The sequence below is a fragment of the Anas acuta genome, chromosome 15, assembly GCF_963932015.1.
Source record: "Anas acuta chromosome 15, bAnaAcu1.1, whole genome shotgun sequence".
NCBI classification, from domain to species: Eukaryota; Metazoa; Chordata; class Aves; order Anseriformes; family Anatidae; genus Anas; species Anas acuta.
Window position 1 is genome coordinate 4240138 of NC_088993.1, and position 21876 is coordinate 4262013.

General features: G+C 38.7%; 1 long non-coding RNA gene across 3 annotated transcripts in view; it reads left to right on the top strand.

Moving 5' to 3' along the window:
• The first annotated feature begins 331 nt into the window (after positions 1–331).
• The window catches only part of LOC137864939 (uncharacterized), a 124131-nt gene continuing 102586 nt past the window's right edge, over positions 332–21876 (top strand). For all 3 annotated transcript variants that reach the window (XR_011101695.1, XR_011101694.1, XR_011101696.1), the window contains exons 1-2: positions 332–454; positions 552–617. This is a non-coding gene — a long non-coding RNA (uncharacterized lncRNA). The remainder of the gene's footprint in view (positions 455–551; positions 618–21876) is intronic.

Genomic DNA, 21876 nt, shown 5'->3' on the forward strand with positions numbered 1-21876 from the left:
AGTTTATACCAATGGGAATTTTTTTCCTGCTGTTTAGATTAAATTGATTAATTGAATAATTGAAAACTTGGTCAATCAACTTAAATTTTCATAAGAAAAAGCAATTAGCCTCTCAATATAAGCACAGTATTAACTTTAGCTTTTTAATCTGTATGTGGTTTTAAGTTATTAACTGTGAGGATCCATATTAAAAATATATATGCTCTGGATTCAGTGAACATTCTCTTTATGCTTCTGTCACCGGTGTGAATCCAATTTAATCTGATAGTAGCCAAAACTCTTATTAACCAACCAAGAACAGCTGTTGGTTTGCCAGATTGGGGTGTGGCAGATTAAAATGGCCACGGTGTCTTACCAGGAACACAAATCCCTGTTACTGGTGGTAGACCTAGCTGTAAAACACTATTCTGTCAGGAAATTATGGTATCCTAATGATGATTTCCAGGAGATTAAGGTGCTTGTACTGATGACCATTTTGGAGGTTGCATCTATCAACCCCTTTCACACAGATGCATGTGGTTATGTTGTTGTTTGCTCCACATACCCTATAGCTTCCTTTCTGTCTGCTGTTAGACTGGGGGAAAGCAGGAACTGCCATCTTCTCTGGAGAACCAGAGGTGAGTTTACATCTTTCTTCAATATGCAATAGAAAAGAGGTCTTTTTACGGTTTTGAGTCATTTTCTGCAACATCAGGTAAGTTTTGCTATAATACATGACTCTATCACAGTATGTTTCTTTATGTTCATAATCATGTTTTGGATGTATGTGCAATTTCAGTGAGCTCCTCCTGACTTCCACCACAGCAATGTGTACCCCTTTTACTGCTTCTCAAGTTATAATCATCCAGTATAAGGCTGGCTTCCTACTTTACCTTACTACAGCAATTTAATTTACCTTATTTATAAGTCAGTATCCTGGGAACTGAAATTTGTTCCTTCTGGAACAGTGACTGAAATGTGGTTGTTATCAGGATGCAGTCATTTTTCTCAGGTAGGTCTCTGGGCATGCAAATATACTACCTATAGTTACTAATACACTAACTACAGTTCAGTCAGGAAGCACAGGCGTGCCCTTAGGCTCATATAAGACTTGTACTGCACAGCCATATTTAAATCAAATGCAGATCAATAAAAATGTTTTGTTTTAGCTTATTAAATCTTGCTTCAGTCTCTTGAGAGCTGTTGGTATGGAAGTAGTAGTTCTTTGCTGATCTCACAACTCAAGTACAATGCATGGCTTTACATATCACACACTGTTTTGCAACATCTAAAATATTCTGTGTTGGTAAGGTTACAATGCAGGAAAGTTTTCTTAAGTTTTGCTTAAGTGAGAACTTCCAGGACATGATCAATGTTTCTGGACAGTAATAATCCACAGTATACATCACATTGACAAACACATCGAAACTAGTGGAAAGTCTGAAATGTCAACTGTGAAAACAGTAATTGTCACGTGTTTGTGGACCACATGCCCACAGAGACCGTAGTTGTGACTATAATACAGATTTTTAGCGTTTTGCTTTTTCTTTTAAAAAAAAAAAATAAAATACAAAATTCATTGTTTGCATTTAGCTTGTGCTAAAAGCTTTGTTTTTTTTTTAAATCACCAAATGAGTTTATGCACTAGCCTCTGGGTTTTGCACACTCTGGGAAAAGCTGTTTACTTTCAAAAAGAGTGTAGGTTTGACCTTTTATGACCAAAATATAATATGAATATTACATCTCCCAAAATCTCAAGTGAAGAGTTCCTCCAGTTTGCATTCTTTTCATGACTGCAGCACAAGGCTGGATGTGATTTTTCTGTCTTGAAACAAACATAGTAATAAGTCTATTTGGTCTGCCAAGGAAAGATGCAAAATCCAGACAGTTCTTTGTACTGTCAAATGAAATGAGGCTATTTTGAATAGTGCTTAGGATATACAGCATATGGCATACTGCTGATTTCTGCTTTTGAAGGATCATATTGGATTCACGTATCTGATGATATAATTCCAAATACATCCCACAAAATACTGAAATCGCAACTTGGCATGTTGTTTAAAGAGTTTCAGAACCATAAAAAGTTATTGTTTTTCTTGGTTCTGTTCCAGCACTTCCCCTCTTTTATTAAAGTTAATCTCTTAGCTTTTGACTAATTGCAGTTGTTTCTAAGGATAACAAAATTATAAATTAGGCAGATTGTTTCCTCCCTTTTACTAATCCAAGTACTTTGTGAGGTCATTCTACATTTTGCTTTTCATCCCCTTGCAAAACACATTGACTATGGTTTCAGTCTTCTGACATTAGCCTTCAATCTAAAACCCTATCGATAACAGCAATATTCATAATCTGCTGGCACAAGTCCCTGAATTTTGGGGAAATAGCTAGTTTGTTACTTTCTATAGCGTAAGCTTTATTGTCAGTACTGAAGCCTCTGATTCCCAATCACATTGTCATTTGAGGGGTTCAAGAGAGCATCATTGCCTTGGTGCTTCATGTCTGGTGCACATAAATCATATGTGGTTCATATGATCTAATTGTTAATCTTTCAGTACACATATGAAGCCAGTGCTCATGGATTTGGGCAGTAAAGATGGGTCATTGCTGTCTTATGTCTTCCATATCTTGATGTCTTATTAAGATTCAGACTTTTCTAGACTTGGCAAGGCAAACAAAAATGACACATTCATTCTCTGTTTCGTAATTTTCAAGATAATTTCATGTTGATCAAGCTGTCTTTTGGGGGATGTGAACATGATTTAAGATGTTCAAAGCTCTGCTATGAAGCATGGTTTAATGATTACTTCAGATTCTGCTGTATCCTTTCTTCCCACCTGTACCCATGGAGTTCCGTATCTCCCTTGTGGTGGCATCACGAATCATCCAGTGTCTTTGTTCGGCAGTCTGGTATACCTAGGAACAAATTGCTTCATAGGATTCATTTCCAGAAGGGTTGAGGAGTTGAGGTGAATGCATGCTTGTCTTTAATCTCAAAAAACAAACAAAGCAAAAACAATAAATAAAAAAGTATCAGCTCAGCTGTTGTGTATATTTTGTTGTTAGAGAGGCAGTGGGCACCAGCTTAATAAACACAGTTAGGCACTTGGTTTGATCCAAGTCCTGTAGCTCTGAAATATATTTCACTGCTGTCTTAAATCACCCAGTATGTTCAAACCTCGGCTTGAATAATGCACTTACAGAACAGATTAATCGCTTCATTTAGGTAGCCTTTATTTCTCTGTGTGCTATTTTGGGACACCAGGTATTACACATGTGAACATTCCACCTGTGTTTTGATGTTATTGATTACAAAGTGTTTTTTTTTTTGCTGTTAGCTCTGTGATCCAATATATATTGTGAATCTGCCCATCTCTTTGTTTTCTTACACAAATTTAATATTGCATCTACAGTATTTTCCTGCAGTCTAATTTTCCAGTAACTCTTGTTTTTTATAGGCTAAAAAATACCTCAGGGAAAGAGTTTGATTGGCATTTTTTTTTTATAAAGGACTATTTTTGTCTTACAGTTCCTTCTTTTTTTTTTTGTGGTTGCTTTTTCAAAATGAATAGCAAACCTACTGTATCTGAGAGTTGATATACCTATTTTTCCTTTTTTTTTTTTTTCTGCTATTTCCTTCGGAATTTCCTGGTGATACATATGTTGCATATGAAGATGATGCCCTTTTCATATTTCATTTTATTCCTTTCTTCCCGAAAGCTTTATGTTCCTGAAATTTTAATGTAAAAACATTTTTTGTTGTTGTTTTAAATGTCTTATTATCAGATGATCCATAATTCTGTTTTATTCAATCATTAAATTATAAGGTGCCACTTTTTTGATTTGTCATTTCCTCACTGATCCACAATTGTATGACCTAAAAGCAAACTTCAATTTAACGTCCTCTAAAAATATTATTTCCTGGGTTCTGTTGCTATAGCTTCTGTTTGACATGAACTGCTGTTGTTATTCATTTTTTCTATTTCAAAGTAATTGCAGTAGCAGAACCCATTTTGGCCATACACTGTCTGCAGGATGCACGATGCAGCTAGAGCAGTTACCAAGTGTGCAAATATAGGACAAATTCCAACTTGCAGGTACATGAGGATTGATTTTTGACTGGATACTTAGAGGGGAAATAAATGACACTTTTGTAACCCTATTGCTATCTTTTTGGCTAATATTAAGTTTACTAAATCTTTTGGGATTTGGGCAGGTTAAAGACATTCAAAGGGAAAATAGAAATTTTTACCCAATAGCAGACATTTCTAAAGCAGGTTCTCAAAAATATATACATCATTAATGATTTTTGCAAGAAGCTTTCTTGAAAACAGTAACAAGCAATGAGAATATCAAACTTCAAAACATCATGCTGAAATTTTCTGGGGAAAGCTATGAGATTGCAATGGGATATGTGAATTTAGACAACTGATACTGCAACATAAGCCTCTGTAACTTCAGCTGGCTCACTTGAATGATTTAATTCAGGCTAACCTGGCAATGAATATGAGGCAATCTGAGCTGTTAATTTGTCTTGGCACTTCAGCCCATGGGAAGATTAAGGTGAGATAGAGATGGCATCCCAAGTTAAAACACCGGTTGTGCTGTTCTTGATGCTATTTTAACTTAGGCTGATTGACATAGTTTTAGGGAAATACTTGTATTTTTTTCTTGGTAGAGAGATTTTGTAGGGTAGTCTCCAAACACTGTCAGCTACTTCTAAACTATTGCAAAAATATTTTATAAATAGTTTAAATGAGTGAAATATATAGAAATGAATTTGAACTGAGTAAAATTCAATGAAAGAGGCAATATTACTGACAACTTTATCTCTGTTAAAGATGAGGGTTAGTGACAAGGCAGACTGACTGTAATGCATCGTTTTCGAATAATCTGTACATCTTTAATCTGTGTCTTTTTTTTGAAACTATACAGCTATTGTCTCAAAATAGTTAAAGAAACCAAAGGCTGTTTAGTGGTGACAACCATGACAACTAACAATGCAGGCAGACTGTAAAGGCAAGGTGTACTGGGACTGGCTGGGATGGAGTTGACTTTCCCAGCAGCAGCCCGTACAGTGCTGTGCTCTGCACTTATACCAGTGCTGCTCTAGGTTCCACACCCATGTTGTGTCTGCTGCTGAGCAATGCTGGCACCGCATAAGGACTCCCTCCAAGCCCCCAGAGCCAGCAGGCTGGGGATGGGCAGGAGATGGGGAGGGCACATCACCAGGGCAGCTGACCTAGACCAACCAAAGGGATGTTCCATGTCATGTGGGGTCACACTCAGCAATAAAAAGTGGAATATATAAAAATTATAAATAAAAATGGAAGGAGAGGGGAGGGGTGGGCTCTCATTTTGAAAAAATCTGTCCTCCCAAACAATGGCTGTGGATGTTGAGGCCCTGCTTCAAGGACATTGTCAAGCATCACTCATTTGTGGGAAGTAGACAGTAACTTCTTTCCTCTGCACTTCCATGTGGCCTTTGCATGATTTTTGTTGTTTCTGTTTTCCTTTTCCCCTTTTCCCTTGAGTTAAATTACTTAATATTTTTCCCTTTATAATTGTTTCCTTTAATTAAATTATCCTAATTTCAACCCTTGAATTGTTTCTGTTCTTTTCTTTTATTCACCCCCACCCCTTTCTGAGGAGGAGGAGTGAGAGAGTGGTTGTGGTGGAATTCAGCTGCCTAGCAAGGTAAAACCGCCACATGAGGTCGTTTCAAAAAGTGATGTCTTTGCATTTATGATGGAGATTGATTATGAAGTCCTTTGTGCATACCTCCTAGAAATTTGAAAATAATAGATAAAAATAGTGGTTCTCTATGACAGTGTATTTTGATGATCTTTCTGTATTTAGTGACATTTAGGCAGTGCAAAAAATATTAGAAGGCTTCCTGTTTCTACTGAAACAGGAATGTTTGCAGAATTGTTTAATGAAACTTCTCACATTTATAGTCACAGATACCTGAAAACTTTTTCTTTCTGATTTTTGTTATTGATGACTCTTCTTAGTTTTGCTGTTATCTACAGCATCATACACGTGACCCCCTGAAAGTCAAGATTCCTCATTTACTGCCAGTTAACAAAATATCACAGACTCATCTAGGGTTGGAAGAGACCTTCAAGATCATCGAGTCCAACCTCTGACCTAACACTAACAAGTCCTCCACTAAACCATATCACTAAGCTCTACATCTAAACGTCTTTTAAAGACTTCCAGGGATGGTGACTCCACCACTTCCCTGGGCAGCCCATTCCAATGCCTAACAACCCTCTCAGTAAAGAAGTTCTTCCTAACATCCAACCTAAAACTCCCCTGGTGCAACTTAAGCACATTCCCACTCGTCCTGTCACCAGGAACATGGGAGAACAGGCCAACCTCCACCTTGCTACAGCCTCCTTTGAGGTACCTGTAGAGAGCAATAATGTCACCCCTGAGCCTCCTTTTCTCCAGGCTGAACAAACCCAGCTCCCTCAGCTACTCCTTGTAAGGCTTGTTCTCCAGACCCCTCAGCAGCTTGGTGCCACACAGTACTTGAGGTGCGGCCTCACCAGAGCCCAGTACAAGGGGATGATCACTTCCCTAGACCTGCTGGCCACACTGCTTCTTATACAAGCCAGGATGGTGTTGGCCTTCTTGGCCACCTGAGCACACTGCAGGCTCATATTCAGCTGACTATCCACCAATACTCCCAGGTCCTTCTCCGTCTGGCAGCTTTCCAACCACTCATCTCCCAGCCTGTAGCTCTGCTTGGGGTTGTTGTGCCCGAGGTGCAGGACCCGGCACTTGGCCTTGTTGAACTTCATACAGTTGGCCTCAACCCATCAGTCCAGCTTATCCAGATCCTCCTGCAGAGCCTTCCTACTGTCAAGCAGATCGACACACGCACCTAACTTGGTGTCATCTGCAAACTTACTGAGGGTACACTCGATGCCCTCATCCAATCATCAATAAAGGTATTAAAGAGTAGTGGCCCCAGTACTGAGCCCTGGGAATGCCACTAGTGTCCAGCCTCCAACTGGATTTAACTCCATTCACCACGACTCTTTGGGATGGATATATATATATATATATTATCTATATGCATATATATAATACATGATTAATACATTCATTACATTAATACATTATGTCTGTATTATATAATTTAGAACATCTACATCTATATACTTGTAAAGAATTATCACCTCAATTTAGCAAGCTAAGCGAAATGTGTATAAACAGTATTTGTACTGAAAATATTGGCCTAAATTATTTTTTTCTTAGAGTTCAGATAGTTTTATTATAATACTGTTTCCTCATAGCAGCTGTGAAGAACTTAGTGTGTAATATTTATTTATTTAAAGGGTTGTTACCTGTGTCATTGTTATAGTATGCATACTGCTTATAGATAGCAAGAGAATTATAGCTGTTAAAAAGCTAGATATGAGACAAACAAACAAAAAAAAAATGGCCCAATACCATCCAAACAAAAATAACCCACAAGAGGAGATGCAGATCATGTCTATCATCTTTCTAGTACTGTCAAGGTGTTGAGAAATTTCTACTAAGAGAAAACACCTCCACAATTTATGTCAGTCTACAACATGAATCAAGCTATGCTGAAATATTTAGAAAGTAATTATATTTAGATTTTTGTTTCCTACTTAGCCTTTTCTATTCTTATTTTGAAATTAGGAAGTTACTATATATGGTTCTAACATCTCTAAGTGTTTTTCTGTAAGCCTAAAAATTTCTGTTGTACAATTTAAGATTTTTTTTGGAAACACCGAGTCTCATCTATATGTAAATCTATTCAATTCCAGTTATCTGATGAAACAATCTAACTTTGACACTTGATAGTGTATGGTATTGTAAATTAATGAAGAATTTACTCTTTATCTGCCCAATAATAACGTTAGGAAAAATGATGTAACAGGAGGGTCTAGTTGAGAGAACTGGTTTATATTGTGACATTAGAGCATAGAAATGGTGGTAGAGTATAAAGTAACTCAGGTGTTGATGGCTTTTACTAAATAAACTTAGGTTTTCTGTGAACTCTGCATACAGTCAGCCTTATTGTTTGACAGAACTTTAAACATACAACTGTGGCATGATGACATTCAGCTCAGATGGGACTGTGTAAAAAATATTGACTCTACTTTTACTAATGCTGTACTGAAATGTACTTTGCATGAGAACTGTTTGAAATTAGTTCAGTTTGCTCCCCTACTGTAACATATGACATTTTTCTAATTAGGGCAATGTTTAATTTACTGTCTCATGGCTTTTTGAATAAATATAAATTGTCATACTAAAGTGACAGGTGTAAAACCCTGGGTAGCTGTGTTAGAGAGGTTAATTTGCTCTTAATCAAATCAGTTCTGCTTCACTTTCTCATGGGGAGTGAGAGATAATAGGTCTGTTTAACTGGAGATTAGGCAGCTTTTTCCCTGGAATTCCCAAAGGGTTCACCTGAGACTTATTGTGTCATATCCTCTATAAAGATATTTGAATACATCAACATTTAAAGATACACTGCATCTACTCGCAAGGGTATTGCATCACTTGCTTTTGGCAGCTAGTACTAGAATATGCTAGAGGAATGCGATCTTGTGGAGAAACATGACATACCACCCAAGCAGGGACCCATCCCTGCCCAGTGAGAGAACATGCTCAGGTTCTGAAAAGTAAGAGGAACAAGTGTTGTTTTTTTTTAATTATTATTGTTGTTTATTTATTATTATTAAGCTGTGAAGGGGAGAAAGGTCATCACCCTATTGTTATATTTTGCAGTGAGGAAGATGTTCATATGCACTGTTCTGAGAGTTGATAAAAGAAGTAAGAAAAATAAACGAATGAGACTGCCAATTTGTAGGAAGCGCAATGTAGGGATTCATCAAGGGAATGTGTAAGCATAAATAAGAAGTTTGGTTTGTAGGATCAATGGATTGAGGTTTTGTGCCAGAAGGCCTATTGCTGCAATGCGTGGAAGAATTTGATGAGAAGGGGAAATCCCTGTTGAGACAATATGAGCAGCCTGCCATGAGGGATGCATAAGGAGAGAGTTGTATAATGTGAAAACTGCTGAACTAATTCAGGGAGAGAACAGAAATTTTTTGCGCTAAGAGTAATCTAGTGTGCGGAGGAATGTCCGAGGCTACAAATGAGAGTGATGGCAGTTCAATTTGCCCATTACATCTGGAATAAGAGTTTGGCATGGAATTTGGGGTCAAATTGTCATCTTATTTTCATGACCTTCAATGTAAATAATTATTTATAAATAACAAGTGATATAAAGTGGTGTTTGGACTGAAGTTGTGACACTCTTTATATTTCTTGTTTTTAAAGAGTTCCATCTCATCTTTTGCTAGCAGCATGGAAAATGAAATAACCATGCCTGTATGGGAATACATAAGTGTAGAAGCCAGAATTATGAACTCCGAAAAGTTCTTGTGCCTGGTATGACTGAGGCGAGGTAGCTACTGGTTGGTCATTTACAGCACAAAGGGATGTAATGTGAGCAAAGGTCTTTGCCTGTCTTTGCTCTGCTTCAACATCAGAACAAAAACCTCTAAATAGCACTGATTTCACTGGGATGTAAAGGTAAATGTGTACCAGATTTGGTCTTCAAATTGCTACACTGGGAGAGAAATGTATACCTTGACTGAATCTGTATATCATGGAAAAAGCAGGAAGAGGTGATAAACTGCATGCAGAATACTCAGTAAATTCCTCCCTAATCAATTCTACATGAAGAAAACCCATCTTCTCTTTAATAATTTAGGATATAGAAAATTATTATTACTTTTTAAGTTCTTGGCTATTGGTGAATGCTACAGTAAATAAAGTATTGTTATTATTTGTGTGTGTCTTTTATTCCTGGGCTATAACATCCACAAGCAGACTCCCACCTGTGACTTTTCTATTTATTTGAATGAGTTTTGTGTAAGCCAAATACTCAGAGAAATTTACCTTTTTATTTTTTTACATAACCTATAATGTATGTAAAGCAAGTGAATCCTGTGACATGTTTAGAGTACTATATTCTGGATATGCTGGGCAAAATAAGAAGGATAGATACTATCGCTCTTCTGTTATTTATGGACTATAAAGTCTTTACTGTGGCATTGACAAAGAGTTTATAGTCAGTACACAAGCTGGTTATACCATAAATTGTAATGTTATATGATAAACTGGAAGTTTATAGCAGTAGTAGATATCAAAGAAAAAAAAATGAATTTTGTTCTGAAATAATCCATCATGGGATGGAGTTGCTACATGTTTAAATATTCAACCATTTTTGTCTTCATTTATTTTGAAGTTACTGATAATTCATGTGCTACAGAAAAAGGATTTATAGGTTTATTTAGAGACTGCTGTGGGGGGAGGTAGGAATAGGCCCTTTAAAGTCAAGAACAACACATTCTGGTATGGTAGCTGAGAAACACTGATGCAATTAAATTGATTCAAGTCTTTGGTTTCCAGCTCTAGAGATGGCAAACAGAGCTGTTGCTAAATATTTGGTCTGTTGCTACAGGGCTCCCAACAATGCAATAAAATAGTTGGATTACTTTTTCTAGGAATGTAAATGGAAGCTACTTACAGAAAAAATGTCTTAAACATAATTGCTTTGAGTTTACATAAAAACTAACAGCAGTAGAATGTCAACAAATGTTAATTCCCCTTCCTTTAGAAATCTCACTCCTTCCTTTAGTTAATGATTCTGTAAACAAAAATATTGAGTGTTTACTTACAACACTTTTAATTTCATCTTAATATTGCTCTTTGCATTTTTTCACCAATGTATGAAACTACTACGTATTAAATTGTAATTCTTTATTTGAATTCATATTTTCTTGTGGTTCTTTTCTCCCTTCAAAGCATTTCTGGTGTATAAGTACATTAGAGATTGAATGACACTACAAACTTATATTAATTTACAGGTAAAATTAATGTATTTTAAAAGCCTTTGGAACTGATTTGAAATACAAAGTATAACATAGGAGTTGTCAAGCTTTGAAAACTGTTCTGCTGTTTTAATTTGTGATATGTTCAAGATGTAAAGGGTTTTTGGAGGCTTATGATTTGATAAAAGATATATAAAAGCTTGTTTTTACTCTGAGTATCTTCAAATTGTTATTGGTGATGTAGCTGTAATGTGTTGGTAAGACCTAGAAAAAAAAAAAAATGAAAAGGAGGTCTCTCAAGTTAGGCAGTATGGGGATTCTGTACAGGTGGATCAGATAAAAGCATGCAATCCAAACAGACAAAACAGCATGACCAGGGGAAGGGAAGAGAGCAAATGGTTAGCCTGGTGTTACGGAGCACCCTAGAAGCAGGGCTTGTTAAGGCCCTTGATGGCCTTAATGACTTTCTGCTTTGAGCCAGAGAAAGGGAACCGGCAGTGCTGGCCCCTGCTCTTCTCCTTTTGTGAAGGCTGTCCACCATGCACCAGGCTTCAGTGCTTCCACAACAGCCTCTGATCCTCTGCAGTCAATGTCTGGTTGTTTTAATGGTGCCCAGCACTGATTTCGGTTCAAAATGGTTAAGGCAATTAGAAGTGGCTGTCTACCCTTATCAAAGTTTCCACTGTGCTCTCTCTCTCATTTACTACAAATCAGCAAGTCCTTAAGTCCTTTCTTTTTTTATTTTTTTCTTTTTCCTCTCCACCTTGAGCTTTGTCTGAAGGCCCACGTTCCTATTTGTAGCTGGCATATATTCTTCAGAGATGACAGCGTATATGTTATGAAGGGAGAGAGGCTTTAAAACCTCTTCAACAGTCAGCAGAATGGCATGAGAAATTATGTTAGGGGAGAAAAATGAGCAATATTTTGATCTCTCCCTGTAGCCAGGGGCTCAGGGTCTGAGTGTATGTGCAGCACGTATTTGGCTTGTTTCCAAGCCCCACTCCAGTGCAACTAGATAATGAATATGTATGACAGGGGAAATAGGGATGTGGAGATTTTTGTTGTTTCATTTTTGCAAAAGAAATATTTTTGTTTCTGGAAAAAAAAAAAAAAAAGAATGTAACTGCTTTCCCTTGAAATATGTATCTTGCAGTGTGTACGTTGTTAAAGTACAGTGCTAAGCATGAAAAGAAGCATCTCCCCGAGCCATTTTCCCCTTATTTCTTGAGTTCTTTTTCATGCAATATAACAGTTTTGAACTGTACCATGTAACAGTCAAGCGACCTTGTTTGTTTTAGTTATTCCAGAGGAATTACTTGAAGAAACTTTAAATAAATAAATAAATAAATGATGGCAATTTGTGATTAGATTCTCCACCTTCTGTAACTTTTGACACCCCTGCTAAGGGAGTGAAAATTAGGGATTGGTAGCATTTCCCCAGTTGCAATCGTGTAAACAAATGCATATTATAAGACTTTTGACATCTCTGTCACTAATGTTTTGAATATGAAATAGTTCCTCAGGAATTTCAAATAGAGTTTTATGGGTGCTTTTGCCACTGTTCCATCCCATAAACCCTAATAAAGTTGACATTAGAGTGTACAAGATAGGTTTTTCAAGATGGGCATGTATTTTAGTCTTTATGGTCGCCACTGCAAATCAGCACTGAATATTCACACAGGGACAAATTCATCATTTAGCCAGAATACTTGTAGTGAATTATAGACAATTGTGTGTGTGTTGTGGGGGGATAATGATGGGAGAACAGCTCTGTTGCAGCACTGCCCTGCTCTGCCTCTACCTTCCTTAGGGCCGGAACAGCTCTAATGAACCCTAATTGTCCTCAGCAGCCTCAGGAAATGGAACAAGTGACAGTAGCTTTTGTTTGTGCCTGGTCAGTAACGTGACTGAATGGTCAAATTACTGTTGTGTTACTATATGAGGTCATTGCTGATTCCTGTGAAGTACTTGTAAGTAGTTCCTATCTCATAAACTCTACAGAGAATAGTCATAGATCTACACATTTCTAAAGATTTACGGGCTATTCAAGTTCTATTTAATCATGAATCTAAAACATTTTAATATGAAACAATTACTTGGGTGGTAATGGTAATTGTTCCTTTTTAAATTCCTGAGTGTGTTTTTGTGTGAACCATGCTAATACTAAAGTCTCAGTATTTACAGTCAATAACTAAAAATGTGGTTTTTGGTTGCTGGGATAAACACTAACTTGTCAATGAATCTGTGCTGTGAAACTTCAGTTTGAATTCTGTGGCTTTGAGCTCTCCCTTGTTGGTGGAAGAAGCTTATGTACATTAGTGCAAGGCACAATATTGTTATTGTAGGTCTTTTTTTGTGGGGGGGCTTTTTTTTTAAAAAAAAAAAAAAAGATGCCTAGCTTGTGTCTCTTGTGCAGCCTTGGTCGTCTTTCTGCTCTCAAGGCAGAGTTCATGCAAGGTGGTATGAGATGTTTCTGGATGCCTATGTAGAGTAGGCTATCTTTTGAGCCTAAAGATAATGAAGGATATTGTTATTTCGGCTGTGGAAAACTGCAGTTATTATGTAAAATAACCAAAATCTTTGACACCTTCCCAGTGTATGCTTGCTGTGCAATGCTTTGGTGTCTGGTAGTTTGTTCAAGAAATCACACTCATATTTTCTAGAAAGTTAGACATATCTTTGAGTCTGAACTATTAAAATCTAGCCGATGTCCTGTTGTAGTCAGAATGTTTTTCCTAATAAGTGCACAGTTATATTTATATATATATATATAATATTTATGGTACTGTAAACCTGTACTAAATTTCAATTGAGGTGGAGAGAATTTTTTGCATTCTCATCATATATTTGAAGCTTGTCTACACTACTGCATCTTTAGAAAAAAGATTGACAGTCTGCTTGTTCAAGCCTTGAGAGCACATGTGATTCACTGCTCCAGGGTGCATCATCTCCCAGTATGTTGCAGTGATGTCTTTCAGTTCTGCGTAGCATGATGGAAGAACCACTGTGGCTGCACAGAGGCATAAAGGGGACTGCTGAGATGTTCTCTGCAGGGGACCTGCAGGACCCCTTCTTTACATTAAGTGTACAAAGCTGGTTTTAAGACATTTATTTGAACACTTTCTCTTTGAAAGGTTTTTATTTTTTTTTCTTCCCTTTTTCTGTGTAAACTGTCCTTCCTTCCTGAGATTTTAAATGATAGAGCCATGAAACAACCCAATGAATTTGTTCCAAAATTGAAGGAATGCTTCTTTTTCAAAACTGCACTATACACGGAGAAATTTATTTTTTGGGACGAAATTTGTTTGACGAACCAGATTTCTCAACACACGGTTCCTAGACTCTGTATGAGTAAATAAATGATTCACATACATGAATCAGTCTTGCTCATAGTATGGCTAAAGTGGTTATGGATGCAGGTGGTCTCTGAACTTCTTACTATGTCGTGTGGTATTAAAGAGACCTAGCCGCATCCTGGCTTGTATCAGAAACAGTGTGGCCAGCAGGGCTAGGGAGGTGATTGTCCCCCTGTACTCGGCTCTAGTGAGGCCACACCTCAAGTACTGTGTTCAGTTTTGGGCCCCTCGCTACAAGAAGGACATGGAGGTGCTTGAGTGGGTCCAGAGAAGGGCAACGAAGCTGGTGAGGGGCCTGGAGAACAAGTCCTATGAGGAGCAGCTGAGGGAGCTGGGCTTGTTCAGCCTGGAGAAGAGGAGGCTCAGGGGCGACCTTATTGCTCTCTACAGATACCTTAAAGGAGGCTGTAGTGAGGTGGGGGTTGGCCTGTTCTCCCACGTGCGTGGTGACAGGACGAGGGGGAATGGGCTTAAGTTGCGCAAGGGGAGTTTTAGGTTAGATGTTAGGAAGAACTTCTTTACTGAAAGGGTTGTTAGGCACTGGAACAGGCTGCCCAGGGAGGTGGTGGAGTCACCATCCCTGGAAGTCTTCAAAAGACGTTTAGATGTAGAGCTTAGGGATATGGTTTAGTGGGGACTGTTAGTGTTAGGTCAGAGGTTGCACTCAATGATCTTGAGGTCTCTTCCAACCTAGAAATTCTGTGAATCCTCAAGAATGAATGGCAGCATAGGGTGGAGTTCAGCATCACTTCAGAGTAGCAGGGAAGGAAATTTCATACTCCACAGAGGCTGAGTGGTCTGTGGTCAGTTCATTGACTCATGTTAAATTCTGTACAGTTCTTTATTATGTAGCTCATGCTGTTAATTTGGCATCTTGGTTTTGTGGTATATTCCTTAATGTCATGAATTATTCCTCTAAAAAAAAAAATGGACTAAATCTCTTAAAAAAAAAAAAATAAATAAATGCTTGTAGTGCAGATGTGTGAGGGTTGGCCTACTGTAGTGATCACAAAATCACAGAAAGGCTGAGGTTGGAAGGAGGTCATCTTGTCCAACCCACCCCCTCCCCCTGCTCAACATGGCCTCATAGAACAGGTGTCCCAGGACACATAGATTGCTTTTGAGTATCTCCAGAGGGAGATTCCACAGCTTCTCTAGGTTCAACCACAAGTTCCAGTAGTCAGTCATCCATACAGTAAAAAAGCATTTCCTGATGTTCAAATGGATCATCCTGTGTTTCAGCTTTTGCTCGTTGCCACTTGTCATGTCACTGGGCACCACCTAAAGGAGCCTGTCTACATCATCTTTGCGCCCTTCCCTCAGGTACTTATATACATGATCTAGAATTATCAACAGTGACCTTGCAATGATGTTGGCCAACTCCCTCAGTACTTGTGGGTGCATTCTGTCAGGGTCCCTGTACATGTATGTATGTCATGTTTGCTTAAGTATTCCCTAACCTGATCCTCTTCCACAAGGCGTATCTCTTTCTTGCTCCAAACAGGACTCACCCTGTGAGTCCTATTTGATATTTGACCTACAACTATCTTTTTAACATGTTCAATAAGAAATATTTGAAAGCATGAGATTTGAGATGTGTGCTGCTTACATTATCATTATAAAGATATATTGGCTTGCTTAAAGAAATTTTCATAATAATGCTGTAGTTTTCGGCTGACAGAACATAAGTGCCTAGTGTTAGTACTTATGATATCTGATTTCTATGTAACCCTATTTCACATTAAGGGGTGTAGCTGATTAACCGTTATGGGCACGGTCAGATTCAGGGTACTGAACTATCACAATCACAGAATTCACCAATAACGCATTAACTGTTAGGGATCTGGTTGGATTTAGAACACCGAACTATCATGGTCATGGATTCACCAATAACATATAACCACCCTTTCTCTAGTCACGTTTAATGAGAGCTATCATGACCAGGAACAGTGCAATCAAGTGTGATTTATTACAGCAACAGGTACACAGGTTCTTTGGATTGCCAGTGATGGTGACTGTCTGCTAAAGCAAGCTAGCATACATGAAATACACAGGTGTTACAGGTGCGCAGCCTAGAAATTAACACATTAAAAGGATCGAACTCTAGAAAGATTTATCAAATCTCACCCAAAGGCATCCCAATGGGGGGGAAAGAGAGGTTCAGCCCGCTGACTGGTCCTAGGAGTCAGGAGGTCCTAAGGATGTTGTATTCCCTTGGGATGGTATCTCCTTTGAAGGTGGTATTTTCCCTAACATCCCCTCTCTCTGTCTTCTAGGTGGAGCTTGAGTGGCTCTAGTCAAGCATATCTTAGCTATAATTGGTGAAAAGTTCTCCCATCTCCGTTTAAAGTAATAGGCTCCGAGAAATACAGAGCGCATGCTCAGTGAGGGGTGGTTGCACCTTGGAGGTGGGTAGCTTTTGGGATGGAGGTGTGTTTTGGTATTATAATGAGCAAAAAGTACACTAGGGTACAACATTTGTCAGAACATGACAGGTCCTTGGCTCAGGGTAGCAAAAAGTGCAGTTTATCAGTCTTGGTGTGCACAAGAACAATCAAGTCCCCACCTGGTACAGAGCCAAGCCATGGTGTCTCCACTCCACTCTATGCACTGTACTGTTCCTTAGAGCTAGCACACCAGCTTCCCCCAGCACTATAGCATCTAAGGTTGGGAAACCTAGGGAACGCTCAGGTAATGCAGCTACGCCCTACCCTGAAAGCCTCTTCAATATTGTACATTTTCTTTAAAATGTGAATGTTTTATTTTCCTAGTTACTTCAGGCAATTACACTATACCCTAACAAACAATCCTATAATCTTCACGTTTTAAGATTTTTAAAAACTTAGAGAAAAATGTTCCTCATCATCTAAGCTATCTTGCTGTCTGAGGCAGAACGTAGATTTTGATTCTATCCATATTTTAATCATTAGTAGAGGAGGCATGTTCCAAGTCCCTCTTAAGTTAATAACTTAACGCCTGTTTGGCCTCAAACATTGATGAAGGCATGCTTGTTCCTGTGAAGCAAGAGGTAGTTAATCACAAGGAAGGTAACAACCAGTGTCCTGTTTGACCCTTGAATAAGGGTTGGAGCAGCATTGAGGTCTATGTGATACCATGTTTGACACTGACTGTCCCACAGCTGAAGGTGAGCATGTGGCTAGCCAAGGATAGGGTTCCCCCCGCTATATCACAACTCACTTTTAGCCTATTCCCTGGGAGGTGTAGGAGTGAAGGCTTGTAGAATTGTTACCATTTATCTGCCTGTTTGTCTTTCACTCTTAGTCTTTTAACCCTGTCAAAAATATCTTCTTTCAGGAGTTTGAGCTAGACCCCTCTCAGTTATTTACCAAAGGTCTTGGGAGCCTGAGCAAGTCCCTGCTGACTGGAAGCTAGGCAGTGTTATGCTTATCTACAAAAAGGGCATGAGAGAATACCAGGAAACTACAGACCTGTTACTTTAACCTCAGTGCCTAGAAAAGTTATGGAGGTATACTGTGAGACATTTAAAGGCAGTTAGGAACATAGCAATTATCAGGTGTAGTCTACATAGCTTCATGCAAGGGAAGTCCTGTCTTAATTATTTGATCTTCTTCTATGATAAGGTCACCCAGTTGGTAGATGAAGGGAAGGTGGTGGACATGATCTTTCTGGATTTTTGTAAAGGCTTTGATACCATCCATCACAGAATCTTTCTGGACAAATTGTCCAACTGTGAGATAAACAGGTTCATGCTACACTGGGCGATGAACTGTCTCAATGGTAGAGCTCAAAGAGTTGTAGTGAATGGGGCTGCATCTGGCTGGCAGCCAGTCATAAGTGGTCCGCAGGGCTCGCTTCTAGGGCCTGGTCCATTCAACATTTTTATCAATAATCTGGATGCAGGAGTTGAATGTATCCTTAGTAAGTTTGATGATGATTATACTAATCTGGAAGGTTCTGTTAACTCTCCAGAGGGATGAGAGGCCTTGCAGAAGAATCTAGGTAGACTGGAGCAGTGGGCAGTCATCAATGGCATGAAATTCAATGAAGGTTGCCTTCTGTTCCCAGGACAGGGTACTACTAGACAGAGGTACAGATTAGGAGACGAGTGATTAGAGAGTAGCTCAGCAGTAAGGGACCTGGATGCTTGGCAGCAGCCTCAACATGGGGCAGCAGTGTGAGCTGGCAGCCAAGAGGGTAAACCATGTTTTGGGAGGCATTAAACACAGCATAACCAGACAGTCAAAAGAGGTGACTCACTCACTATAGCACTGATGCAACCTAATGTGAAATATCATGTACAGTCCCCAGCTCCACAAGATAAAATGGATGTTAAGATACTTGTGTAAGGAATGTTCCAGCAATTCATGTCAATAGAGGGTTTGAAAGGTAAAAGTCTCTGATATCTTGAGTCTCCGATATCAGGGGATAAGAGAACAAAGGGGTTTCAGAATAACTGCTAACTATTGCATGGGACACTGTGCAAGTCTCTGATATCCAGCCAAGATGGACAAAGGACAAGGACAAAGCCTGGGAGGAAGGCTACAAGCCTTCAGCATGAGCAGCCCCCAGAGGGACCACTGGAGACTGATACGCATGCGCCAGTGGGAGGGTTCGGATTCCAGGAACTAATTATAATAACTCTGCCTTTTCTAGAAGTAGTGATAAATATGTATTAGCCTAGGAGCATAAAAAACAGCCGCCTGATGTAAAGTGTGTGCGTGTTGGAGGAGCCCAGACTCCCTGTGCACCCAGCACTGTTTACTTGCCTTTTATTAACCCCATAAATAAACCTTATAAAGCTAAATTGATTCAGAATTTATAACACTTGGAAGCCTCCAGAGGAGGGCAACAAAGTTAGAATAAAAGCCGGAGGGCATGTCCTACAAGGAGAGGTTGAGGACACTTGGTTTGTCTAGTCTGGAGAAAAGGAGGCTGAGGTGGCCTCATGGCCACAGCTCCCTGAGGAGGGCACACACAGAAGGAAGTGCTGGTCTCTGCTCCCTGGGAACCAGTGATGGAACCCAGGCGAACAATACAGAGCTGTACCTGGGAAGGGTCAGACTGGGCATCTGGAAAAATTTCTTTACCGTGGTGGTGGTCTGACACTGGAACAGGCTTCCTAGGGAGGTGGTTGATGCCCCAAGTTCGTCAGTGCTCAAGAGACATTTGGATAATGCCCTTAATAATATGCTTTTATTCTGCTTAACCCTGAAGGGCTCAGGCAGTTCGGCTTGATGATCTTTGTAGGTCCTTTCCAATTGAACTTTTCTATTGTTTCAAAGACAAATGCAGTCCTGTAATTTGGTGATAAGCATCTAGTAGAGGAGACTGAGGAAAATTAGTCCTGGGTGTTACCAGTTAATTTACATGTGAGAGAATTGCTAGAAATGGCTAAATAGCAGAATGATGTTCAATCAAAAGGGACAACGAGCTTGCAACACATGTAGCTTTTTTGTCTCAATAACTTCAATACTTCAGTGTATGTATTAGAAATCTAGACCATAACCTTTGCAATTTGTGGTTTTGGTCTCATACAATCGATATTTTTTTTTTTTTTTAACGCTTTGGGATTTTGCAGTCTGTCCTCACCACTTAGCTGTAGTAAGCTTTGCATTGTTTGGATATTCTCCAGCCATCTCTCTTTCTACCTTTTCCATCAGTTAAGAAAATGATAACATCATTTTATACTACTGCTTTGCGTTAGGCTTTACAGCCTATGTGAATGAAGAACTTGCTATGTGAAAGCTAAAATAAAGGAAAAGAGAAAAAAAACTTCTGCAATAACTAAGCAAGTTTAGCTAATTATCTACTTTGTGGTATTGACTACTCAGTATGTCTGCATATTTTTTTGTAGCCCAGGTCACCCAGAGATTAAAGTAAAGCTTACACATAAATAGATAATATTTCCCCTGTTCTGTTTTGCAACTCCCAGCAAGTCAGAGGAATACGTATGTGCATATTTTATAATACCACTGAGCCCATATTTTTCATTCTTTTTAAGTCTCAGTAGGTTTATGTGGCTGTGACTGTTGGGCCTTTGATCAGCCTCGCTGTTTGAAATCTCAGAGTGGCTAATAGCTTCCTGTTAGTGAGGGGGAGGAGATGAGCACTGAAGCTTACAATCACAGTCAGTCACTTGGTGCACTCCTGAACCGAAGTGTTTTTTGGTGATTTTTAAAGCAGAAGTTTGAATTCAGAGTTTGAATTTTACAGTAGTGAAATCTCAGCACAGAAATGACAAAATTTCTTAATGAATTAACAGTTAATGAAAGGAACTGGAGAAGTGAACAGAACATAAATGTGCATAGCTGTTCAACTCCACTGGAAAGTATTCTGCACAGACATGTTGATCTGTGTAAGGAAGGTCTGTATTTATCTTTATTTGGAATCGGGTGCTATTGAAGAATAGGTGAACTTCCTGTAACTCTCCCTCCCTAGTCTGCACTCAGTCTTAAAAAAAAAAGAATAAGTATTGTCCTCAATGCTGTTCTGCACCGTGCCATAACTGAGAGGTACAAATATGAATGCTGGAAAGGAGAAATCCAGGTAATGGTTTTAAATATCTTGAGATAACTAGGATGAAAAGTCAAGTATGAATGTAGACTTCTGGATGCACCAGCACTGTTTTATACATGCTGCTGGTTTTGAGAGCTGGTGTTGGTCTTTTTCTGGTAGAAAACAAACAAACGAACCAAAATATATAGTGGGTGGCCTGTAAATCAACAAAGAGAAGTCAAAAGTGTAACAAAAGGGAAATAGCCCACAACTAAATGTTTGTTTCACATAAAAACACAGCAATAGAAAGATTTAGTGATATACCGTGGGACTTACAGAAATGAATTTAATGCATAACTTGTGTCCTGGTATTAGAAGCCCAGTTAATAAAGGTGTAAAGAGAGTTACTGAAGTAGAAGAAATGATTCACATAATTGAAATGTTAGAAATCAATAGTTATTACTTATTTAGGAGGGATCAAGTAGGCATAGAGGTAAATAACTCCTGCAAAAATTGTCTTGTTAAGTAAGAGATACTGAAACAAAATGGTCTTGAATGGTTATAGATAAACTTCTAATCAAATGAAGTAGTAGTGGTATTTTGTTTAATGGCCACTGGATTCCAGAAGAGAACTGGATAATCAATTTCCTACACTTTCTTTGATATTTAAGGTGAAAAAGATACAGCTAGATGGGAGAACTTCAGTTTGAGAGAGAAATGCTGGAGGCTGAATGCTGTAGGGAGTAAACCATGGGAATTTTAAAACACCACACACCCCAACCATAAAACTATTTTATTTTGTACAGTGAAAATTTGTATTAATTTTCCTAATTAAGGACTGTGAAACTTGCTATAGAACTAAACGTTACCAATCTTCTAGCATTACAGTGTAATTCTGAGGTATATTTGATGCAAACAGTCATGTCTTTTCATAAGACTAAATGACAGTTATGAATTAAGAAAAAAAAGCTTGGACCATGCTCTCAGGATGTGTGCATATTGTTCAACAGTGACATTACAAATTGTTGTGGATCTGTGCAGTATGACTATGATGGGATGTGAAATGAGTTGTTGCAGTCCAGCATGTAAATGCATTAGAGAGGAATCCAAAGTAGGTGTAGACGTGCCATGTTATGTTTGATCGATATGATTCAGAAATACCTCCTTTCATTTAA